We start from the raw sequence: 12051 nt of genomic DNA, 5'->3' as shown, positions 1-12051 counted from the left end.
CCTGTTGTTAGCCAGGTTGGTGTCTGTTTAGGGTGTGCATATAAATAGTTCTTACTCATGGCTAAATCCTCATGTAAAGATGTTAATACTTTTAACCAAAAGTTAGGTACTGCATCTGGGCCTGGGGTTTTCCAGTTAGAGGCTTTTCTTAATTTTGTCTCAATCTCTCTGGCTGTTACCTCATCCCATTTCATATCCTGCACCTTTAAACTTCTTATTCTTTCTGTTACTTCTATCCATTTAGCTTCTTTGTTATGTTCCACAGTATCTTCATATATACTTCTCCATAATGTATCTACTTCCTCATTTTGGTGGCCTTTCAATTCCTTTTACCTTATTTCCCAATTCTCTATAAAACTTTTTGGAGCATCAACAAATTGCTTATTTTGTACTTTTTCTTTATATTTATCTTGTATCTTTTAAGTTTTTCCTCTTGTGTTGAAATTTTTAGGTTATTTGCAATAGCACATGATAGATCCTGGTCTGTTCTAATACTGTACCTAGTTTTAATCACATCTATCTTTCTTAGTATTTTTGTTTATCTATTCCATCTTCTATAGTCTTCTAAGAGTGACACTTCTTGTCTTAATTGCTTTATAGTTTTCTCTATTCGATACTTCCATGATAGTATTCAATTTCTCCCTTTAATTTCCCTCACTACCCTGTGTTCTTGTGGTTGAACTTTATCAGTTATTAATTTAGAGCACAGTAAGATATCCTGTTTACTTCTGTTATATCATACGGATTTCTATGGACAGTTCTGATTACTGCATTCATCTGTTTTATCAGACTCCTGACTTTTTGGATTTTATTGACCTTCTGCGGTCTATTTCTCTCATTGATCTTAATATATCTATCCATGTCTATTAAATCAAGCAACTCTTCTCTTAGCTCATTTTCTTCCAAACTGAGGCCACATCCTTTGTTTTCCATTTCCTGTGGGAATTCTATAGAAAGTGCTACAGCATCTTCCTGTGGCACCTTCTCTTCAGTTTCATTCTGTGCCCTCTGTTGCTCTGTCATAAGGGAACTCATTGGTCTATCACTCCTCAACACTGACTGCATCAGAGTTTCCACAGTCTTCTGTTCCTTTCCTTGCTGTCTAGCTTCAAGTGAATGTTTATACTGATTGCCTGTGGAAGGCTCCAAAATATCTTGATATGGCACCTGACCAATTGCTTCCTGTTCCACTGGTTTCCCCTTAATTTGGATATCCATTGCTCTATCCTGTCGTGGTGCTTTCTGCATTTGCTTTTCTACACTGAATCTTTCACTTTGCAAGTACTCCATAACCTCAGTTTCTATTTCTTTAACTTCTCCATTACTAATCTTCTTTTCTAATTCCTCTTTGTCTTCTTATTTTTGGATTGTAATGTTTTCCATGTCTGGATTCCTTTACCTGTATTTCTTTTCAGATTTTTTTGGTGCTGCTCTTTTTGTATTGGCTAGTTTTGCATTCTCCTTTGCATAAATATTACACCATATTACATATTTTTCTTTCCTATATCCATATTTCTTCTTCAGATGTTTCCTGATCTTCCCATTTCTCCTTACTTTGGGGACTCATTCCATCATGTTGTGATGCAACCTGTATTAGACCTTCTACACCAAATCCTTCACTTTGCAGGCACTTCATAACTTCAACTTCTATTTTTTTAATTTCTACTTTACTAATCTTCTTTTCTATGTTCCATATTTGTGATATTATTTTTATTGTAAATTTTTCCATATTGCCGTTGTTAATCCCCGCCCTCCGGCACGTCAATCACAGTGGGCACACCCCTTCCTGCGCAAACTTGGTGGTGGGTTAATACACTTCAATTTCACCAACTTCAATGAAAATGAACTTTTAAATATCAAAAATGAGGAACACTCCTTACAATGAGTTACCGTTGAGAGGTATGTGAGGAATAGACCAGAAAGATGAGCTAAAAATCTAGATAGAGAGGGTGGAACGTTAATAGCTGTTGGCCTTGGTGTTGCAGCTGCATCTTTTGCAGGTATTTAATTCTGACGAAGTCTCTGGATAAGAGATGAAAACGCTTAATCTGATATCTTTTGTGCTGTGTGTTTTATAATAAACTGTTGAAGCGAATGGCTGAGACTTGTGGATTTTTGAATTGGACAGCTTCTATTGGATGACTACCTGAAATTAAACAAAATGTAGTCAAACCTGCAAGAAATGACACACAATGTATGAAAATGTAACCTTGTATAATGGTATAACCAGAAATTACTGTTCTATCCGCTAAGCTTACATTCTCCTGCCACTATCCAGAATAACTGACTTCTATTATTGGAAAAGTATGTTATGTAATTAAAGAAACAGCATATATACTAAAATGGTCATACTATAACACTTAAGTCACTCATCTCATAACCTGCCAAACATAAATCACAGTGGTCTGAATTATTTCTTTGCTGGCTATGTTTGAAAACTGGACATTAGGGATGTCTGTGCCAGTAAAAATGCTATCCTTTTAAAAATTAATTTGACCAAAAAGGTTGTCTTATATTTTATGCTTTTGTATTTGGTTTTAAGACAATAAATAAATAAATTATAAAACAAACAAATAACTAGTTACATAGGTCTACAGCTTACAGAAAACCAATACATCTAAGTTATACATATCATCAACAATATTTTTTTCAAGCAAGTGTTTAAGTTTAAGCCAATATTTATATGAATGTGTAATACTATAAGTTCTAATTTTTATAGCATGAAGTTCACTACTGCAAACAATTTTTGCCATACTAAACACATCAACACTAGAGGGGGGAACTTTACTTTTCCAATTTTTAGTAATTACTTTTGTGGCTATAGCAAGAATAGTCCCAGTAAAGATAGAGCCAGCATACTGTGTACAAAATCACTTTAATAAAATAAAATAATCAGACCGGTTTTGGCCGGAATAATATCACAGCCTTCCTCAGTGCAAATAAGAAAAAATTAAGTTTGATTAAACAATAAATACATTCTTCTCAAGGCTGATTGGTCCATCTTAAAATTGTTCATTCAAACCAGGAGGGAACAACCCTCCCAGTTTCACAATCCACTTTTTCTCTTTATTATTTAGAATAGAGTGCCATCCAATTTTATTGGATTTATTGCCCTTTACAATATTAATAATCAAAAATGAAAACCTAGCAGTAGGGTGTATCAAATGGTGTTTGTAAAGTGCATTCGAAGGTTTTTTATTTTTAATATTGCTAATGTGTTCTGAAATTCTTATTCTAAATGGGCAGGAAGTCTGACCAATGTAGAAAGAACCACAGGTGCATGTAGCTTGATATACTAACCAATCAGTACTACAATTGGCAAAAAAATTAATTTCATAGACTGAAGAACTGTTGCGACTGGAAAATTGTTTAGATTTTACCACCTTGTCACAGTGGATACAATGTCCACATGGATAGCAGCCAACTAATGGATCACCCATAATGGCAGTTTGTATGTATTGGGAAGGTTGATATATGGACCCATCTTTGTAATGTTTGAAGCAGGAAGCAAGGTTTTTACCTTTCCGGTATGAAAATAGACATCTTTCAGGTATAATTTGAGATAGCTCATCATCATATTGTAAGATATTCTAATGTCTCCTGACACTTTCAATTAGGTTCACCGTGTTCCTGGCATATGTTGTAACCAGCCTTATAGGTTGCATTGTTGTAACATTATGATCCTTGTACTTCAAAAATTCTTCCCTATTGGTTGAATTAACCAAATTGCTTGCCTGCAACACATAACCCATACCATAACCCCTGGCTTTAAATCTACCAGTAAGATCCTTCCTATAATTCTGAAATGAGGAATCATCTGAGCAAATTCGTTTCGTTCTAATAAATTGTGATTTGGGGAAGTTGCGGGCTATATGTGGAGGATGAAAACTAGACGCATGGAGGATGGTATTATATTGGGGATATTTTCTGAATACTTCAGTGCCCAGCATGTGATCTGATAATCTGTTAATAGTCACATCCAAAAATATAATACTATTGAGATCATAATGAATAATAAATTGCAGTCCCCAAGGGTTCTTATTTAGGTAGACTATGAATTCATGTAGCATATTAGCCTCTCCTGTCCATACCATCCAGCAATCGTCTAGAAAACTTCTCCAAATATCAATGTATTCTAAATAAATGTTAGTGCCAGGATCATAAATAAGCTGTTTTTCAACAAAAGCCATAAACAAATCAGCATAAATGGGGGCAAAAGAAGCCCCCATTGCTGTACCCTTTGTTTGTAAGTAACATGTATCTTGATAGAAAAATACATTACTGCTAAGAACATGTCCTGCTAGCTGTACCAAAAAAGAATTGAAATCAGAGTCATATAGATTGGCCACCTCCAACCAATATGTAAGCGCCTCCAAACCGGATTCATGTGGAATGTTAGTATATAAAGCGCACACATCAAGTGCGCACATCAACCAGTCCGGTTCTAATTGACTCTCTGAAATGATTTGCAGGAAGTTGGTAGTGTCCTGTAATCGAGACCGAACAGGATGGAGGAGGGGCTTAAGATGTTTGGTCAGGTAAAGAGATAATGGTTCCGTAATGTAACCTTTGCCTGAAACAATTGGTCTACCTGGTGGATGTATGGGATTTTTGTGAATTTTTGGCAAAAAATAAATATATTGGTTAGCCGGGTCCTGAATCATCAATTGATGCATGATGTCATTGGTTATAATTGCTTCATCCCTGGCCTGAACCAAAAATTCATCAATTGATTTTTTGAAACGATGAATAGGATTTATAGGCATCTCAAAATAATATCTACCATCAGATAACTGCCTTTTAGCTTCCTGATCATAATCTTCCCAATTCAACACAACCACAGCTCCACCTTTGTCGGCTGAAATAATGACAATATTCTTGTTATTTTGTAGTTCCAGAATAGCTTGTTTTTCCACAAGAGTTACATTATTTGATTTATACTGTGTCTCAGACCTAGAAAAGTGCAGATCTTTGAGAACGCTATTCTGGAACTGATGTACCAAAGGATGCATAGGTGGAGTGAAAGAAGATTTATGGTATATAAACTTATCATCCATACCATCATTATCATTATTGCCAAAAAACAGTCATAAGTTCAATGTTCTACAAAAAGACAAGAAATCCTGAGCAAACAATTCCTCAGACACCATGAATCCCGGAATAAAAGTCAAGCCTTTATTGAGCACAGATAAATGGGCTGGAGATAGTACAAAATCAGATAGATTTAAAACATTCTTACTTTGATCTTCCACTAATTCTGTATGGCCATTTTCAACAGACTTTGAATATTGTCTATACCTTCTGTGTTTGCGTCCCCCCGCTTGTACCTGGGCCTAAAGGGACAGATAATATAGTCCTTTTGGGAGAAGGTGAACTTGGTACTGATTGGAACTCATTATCTGTACAAGAAGAAATGTCCTCAGTTGAAGAACCAGTGTCATGACCAAATTTTCTTAGTATAGAGCGTGGTCTCTTTCTCTTAGAAGTCTTAGACAATGTAGGTGTAAATCTCACATGTTTGGAATTATTTGAAAAAAGATTGCCCTGCTGGTAGTCACCCTGATCCCTCTTAAATTCCTTAATTTTTCTGCTTTTAAGCTGTTGTTCTAGATTATTTAGATCTGTGGCTCCTTTGTTAAGGTGTTTGTTAAAATAAGGTTCACCTTCATAGGTTTTCATGTCATTCACCATTCTGGTCACCACATCAATTTCTTTATCAATTACTCGATCATAGTATTTAGAAAGAGTTTCCACAAAGGACATACTGGCCTGCTGCTGTATTTGTGACCACTGATCACTAAGCTCCGAATCCACTGTCCCCACATGAGGTTGTATGCGTACTCTCAGGCCCCGAGGGGTTATACCTTTGGCAATATATGCCTTAAACAATTTGGAATGCCAAATGTTGGCTCTGAGAGTATGAAGTTGTTTAGATAAGCCTTCAAAAGCTAGAATACAAGCAGATTCTGAATTGGGTGCATCATCAATCATATTGTTAATTTGAGAGGAAGATCCAAGCCCAAATGCCCGAAGATCTTCCCTATCAGCTGATAACCCTGTTATCAAACTTGAAAGATCCATGTCTAGATCTATGTTTGTTCAAATAGGTATTAGTTGAATAAATACCAAGACTAATAGCTGACAATGATAGCCACAACAACTATGCCAGCAAGAAAAAATGAAGATAAAATTATTATATTTTGTTTAATGGTGGTAGGAAAAACAATAACAGCCCAAAATATGTATAAAAAGAGAATGAACATATCATTCAAAACCAAGATGTGTCCCAACCTACTGAGGCCACCATTTGCCTCTCTGAAATCCAATGAATGACAAGAATGCAAGCAATTCCACACCAACCACTAAAAATGAAACACTAGATTACGGAACAAAAAGAATCTCATGGATAAAACACAGCAGCTAGGCCAGGTTGTTCCAAAATATTATTATATTGTGACCAAAAAATGAAATGATCAAAATGCCCTATTGTTTACCTGTAGGACCTAAAATTATATGTATTGGCTCATGTACCAATGTTGCCAACATCATATATAATGTATAAAGATAAAATTATAAGTGTCCCACCTATCTGGATTAATGTAACCAGAAACAACTAAATGTTAAATATTAATTGCAGTAAAATAAGTCAGTCCAGCACTAGATTATTGAACAAAATAACCTATACTTTTTACTAAAAAGAAAGAAAGAGCAGTATGTACTAATCATGCAATGACTCATCCATTGAAAATATATACTGTTCAATATACAAAATTCAAACTTGGAATGTTAAACAAAATCATAATACAGGAATTAAATCTTCAGCATGGTATACAAAAGTTGTAATAAAGTCTTAACTGTCCATTGTAAAATAATGTCCCTATAAACAAGGTACAGATTCCACAAAGGAAAAATTCCTCTCAACGTAATGTCGCCAAATAATTGAAAGTTCCACAGTACCTTGTGATTCTTGATAACAAAAAAGCCCATCAATTTTAAGGAAAGGCTGACATACTAGATAGGTCTATGATATTGCATACATATATTCCAAATAAATCTCAAAATGTCACATACGCTTGCTTAAAATGAACCCAAATCTGCAGTAACGTTAGAAAACACCAAATGGCTGAAGCTTCCAATATTCGGCGAATACAGTTAAACACATCACCCAGATAATAAACCACTTGGAACTTTACTTCATGGAGAGGTCTTCTCGGGTTGATATCCCTATTATATGACCAACTGTAAAAGGTTTTGATAGAATCTTGATTGTCCATTATATAAATACTGTCCCAATGGAAAAGATGCGGATTCCACAAAATAAAAATTCCACTCTACGTACAATCGCCAAATAATAAAAAGTTATTACAGTACCTTGTGTTCCTTGATGACAATAAGGCCCATCAATTTGAAAAAAGACAAGCCTGTTGGATTGATCCCATAATATTGCATGCATATGTTCTCAGAAGGTCGCATACGCATGCTTTAAATAATCCACAATATCCAGTAAATGTTTGGAAACACAAAATACCAGAAGCTTCCAATATACGACGGCTCCAGTCAAACACATCACCCAGATGATAAACCGCTTAAATGCACTATGCAAACAAGTTTATCGGGTTATTAACCCTGACAAACAATTGTAATTTCACCAAATGAATTCCCATTACCAACTTAGTCATCCACCATGCCAGAAAACAACGTGTTAGAAACTAACGCCTCGGATATCTGAAGCTTGCTTCTTGATAGTAGCATACAGGGCACCAAATAAATCCACAGCACTCCTGAATAAAGAATCCACTGAAGAGACGACCAAATGCCACAAAGAAGATGTATTCATAAAACAAAAACAAGATTGCACAGATAACGTGCAATCAGTACCAAGTTCACAGGCCCCCAGCAGGAACAGGAACAAAGTGTAACAATCAAAACAACATTCCTGCACGTAGGGCAAATGTACGGCTCAAAAACGCAATAAAAGTCCCAGTAAAGATAGAGCCAGCATACTGTGTACAAAATCACTTTAATAAAATAAAATAATCAGACCGGTTTCGGCCGGAATAATATCATAGCCTTCCTCAGTGCAAATAAGAAAAAATGAAGTTTGATTAAACAATAAATACATTCTTCTCAAGGCTGATTGGTCCATCTTAAAATTGTTCATTCAAACCAGGAGGGAACAACCCTCCCAGTTTCACAATCCACTTTTTCTCTTTATTATTTAGAATAGAGTGTCATCCAATTTTATTGGATTTATTGCCATTTACAATATCAATAATCAAAAATGAAAACCTAGCAGTAGGGTGTATCAAATGGTGTTTGTAAAGTGCATTCGAAGGTTTTTTATTATTATTATCCAGAATAACTGACTTCTATTACTGGAAAAGTATGTTATGTAATTAAAGAAACAGCATATATACTAAAATGGTCATACTAGAACTCTTAAGTCACTCATCGCATAACCTGCCAAACATAAATCACAGTGGTCTGAATTATTTCTTTGCTCGCTATGTTTGAAAACTGGACATTAGGGATGTCTGTGCTAGTAAAAATGCTATCCTTTTAAAAATTAATTTGACCAAAAAGGTTGTCTTATATTTTATGCTTTTGTATTTGGTTTTAAGACAATAAATAAAAAAATTATAAAACAAACAAATAACTAGTTACATAGGTCTACAGCTTACAGAAAACCAATACATCAAAGTTATACATATCATCAGCAATAATTTTTTTCAAGCAAGTGTTTAAGTTTAAGCCAATATTTATATGAATGTGTAATACTATAAGTTCTAATTTTTATAGCATGAAGTTCACTACTGCAAACAATTTTTGCCATACTAAACACATCAACACTAGAGGGGGAAGCTTTACTTTTCCAATTTTTAGTAATTACTTTTGTGGCTATAGCAAGAATAGACCAATGCAAAGGCACTTGAGTTTTTTGAATTATGTAAAGAAATGAACCATTAAATAAAACTAAAGATTTAGAAATATTGCATCTATCTGACCATAGAGCTTGAATGAAGTTATTCATTTCTTTCCAAAAAGTGGAGATGACTTCACATTCATATACCATATGCATCCAATCAGCTATTATTTCAGAACCACATCTCCAGCATTTAATTGTATTTGATTTAAATATAATTGTAATTTTGCTAGGAGTGACAAAAGGTCTGTGTTAAAATTTCCAAGTGAAAAGTTTCCAATATAATGAAAATGTAATTTTATCTGTAAAGCATAATATTATTTTCTTGTATTCTTCAGAAAAGTCTTCATTATTAATTTTTGAGGAATAGTTCAAACAGGAATTGTCTATATATATGTGAAAGCTACCATACAAATTTCATAAATTTGTGACAAATATGATTTATTTTTCATTGCATTATTACTGATATTTATTAAGAATTCCAATACTTTGGGGAACAATTTCTTATATAGGTTAAATATCTTATTAATCTATGTGTTCACAATGTCTATAAAAATTTGTAAAATTAACCAATTCTCAGAATCTTGATTGTATTTGGACCTTACATTTTCAACAGTATATATATATCAGTACTATTTAAGAATTGATGTCAATAAGTTAGGTGACTTTGTTGTTTCAATACCAGCATTTTGTTGAAGTTATACATTTGTAAGTGATCATTTGTATATGCAATTGGAATCATAGAAAATATTAAGTCTTTAATAAATGGTTAGAATATGTGAACTTTTGGCGAGAGGAAATTATGTTATTTAAATAGGGAATATGAGAAGAGGGTATAATTTCATTTACACAAAAAATGTTTAATAACCAGATAAAACCATTTGGAACTATTTGTTAATGACTGGTTGTAGTATATTTAATATTTACTAATAATAATTCTTGATGTATTTGTTTCCATTTTGAATCTTAAGATGAATTTATATACAAAGCTATAACTTTTACAATTGTTGAAGTAGCATACAGTTGAATATCAGGGAATCCCTGTCCCCCATTATCCTAAATTTGTTTCTACCAATCAAAGGACGCTCTTGAATTATTAGGATGCCAAAAATGTAAGTAGAATGTTATTTATCTTCTGCATTACATTTTTTTAGTTTAGATAATATTAAAGATTGTAAAAGAATATTTTAGGGAGAATTATCATCTTAATAAGCATTAATTATTCTTCCATGGTAAAGAAGAATTTGTTCCAATTTGTGAATAAACTTAAAATGTTATCAACAACCTGTTGAAAGTCTGTTTGTATCTTTTTCTTTACTATTAGATATAATGGTTATACCAAGGTATTTCATTTGATTACTATTCCAATTGAAGTTAGAATATTTTTGTATGACTTTTTGTAATTTTTATTAATTAATACTCTACTTGTTTTATTGTGATTAAATCTTAAGTTTAAGATTTCTTCAAACTGACTTATGGAATTAATTATATGTTCTAATGAATTCTCTATATTTCCTATAGTTACTAAAATATCATCAGCAAAGAGCTATATCTTTAGTTCAAGATCTTCTTTTTTATTGACACCATTAATGTTATTATTGGATCTAATACTATTAGCAAAGGGTTGTATACCTAATGCAAAAAGTAAAAGAGCTAATGAACAACCTTGTTTTGTGCCTTTTTATAATTTAAAGGAATTAGAAATAAAAGAGTGCATTTTAACATAAACACAAGCATTATTGTATAACTTAGAAATTAATGCAATTAGCCCAGGTGAGACATTATACACTTTAAGTGTTTTAAACAGGTATGACCAATTAACTGAGTCAAAAGCCTTATCTAAATTTCAACTGATGATAGCAAGGTATTTTCAATTTTATTGGAAGTCTATTAATGTATGTATTCTTATTATATTATCTCATACTTGTCCATTTAAAATAATTCCAGCTTGATCATTGTTAATTAGTTTAGGTATAAGTAGATTCATTCTGTTAGCTAAAATAGACATGAGCATTTTATATTCCACAATTAAAAGTGAAATGGGGCTGTATGATGAACACTTTGTAGGATCATTATCGTGTTTTAAAATAGGTGATATAAGGGAATATTTCCATAACGGGGGATTTCAGCAGTTGTTTTTATTTCACTATAAACTTTCTATAATATTTCAACTGTATCATCCATTAGCATTTTATATATTTCTAGTATAAGACGGTCTAAGCCTGGTGCCTTATTATTTTTTAATTTTTTAATTTGATCTTTTATTTCTCTTAAAATTAATAGACTATCATTTTTTATTTCTTCACTTGCTATTTTACTATTTATATTCTCGCTTAGAAAAGTTTCAACTATATCATCATTATCTAGATTATTTCTATTATCATTTATATTCTCATAAAATATTTTAAAGCCCTCAAGAATATCATTAATATCTGTTCTTCTTTCTTTTTTGTTATCTATATGTGTTATAATTTTTTTGATATGGTTAATTGCTTCCTTTTCTTTGTTCTAAGAGCATGTTTATGCAAGCTTAAAGGGTTTCATAAATATGCCTGAATTTTAGCTTTTTCAGGTTTATTAAAAATTTATGATTTAGAATTTCAGTATATTGTATATTTAACTTTTTAAGTTCAGACTGACAGATAATGTCATTTGGTTTTAGATTTAACTTTAGTGTGTCTATTTTAGCCTGTAGTGCATTCAATTCTTTGCCCCATTCTCTTGTTTTACGAATATACCACCTTATAACTCTTCCATGTAAATAAGCCTTTAATGAATCCCACAGGACAATATAAGATGCTTCACTATTCGTGTTTATTTCTGGGATATTTTTGATCTATTTAACTTACCAATCCTTGAATCCTTTTAATTTAATAATGCACACTGGTAATCTCCTATGATATATTAAATTGTCAGTATTTAAAATAATATTAAACATTATAGCATAATGATCCGATAACGGACATAACACTATTGAAACTTCTCTGATATGTGATAGATTGTTTGAGACAAAAATGTTATCAATATTACTTTGTGTTCCATATCTATATAGATAATGGGTAAATTGAAGTGAGTTTGTTTTCCTTAGCTTATATATATCTATATATATATATATATATATATATATA

The sequence above is a fragment of the Protopterus annectens genome, chromosome 1.part2 (genome assembly GCF_019279795.1).
Source record: "Protopterus annectens isolate FY-2018-M chromosome 1.part2, PAN1.0, whole genome shotgun sequence".
Classification (NCBI taxonomy): Eukaryota; Metazoa; Chordata; order Ceratodontiformes; family Protopteridae; genus Protopterus; species Protopterus annectens.
This window is presented reverse-complemented; position numbering follows the sequence as displayed.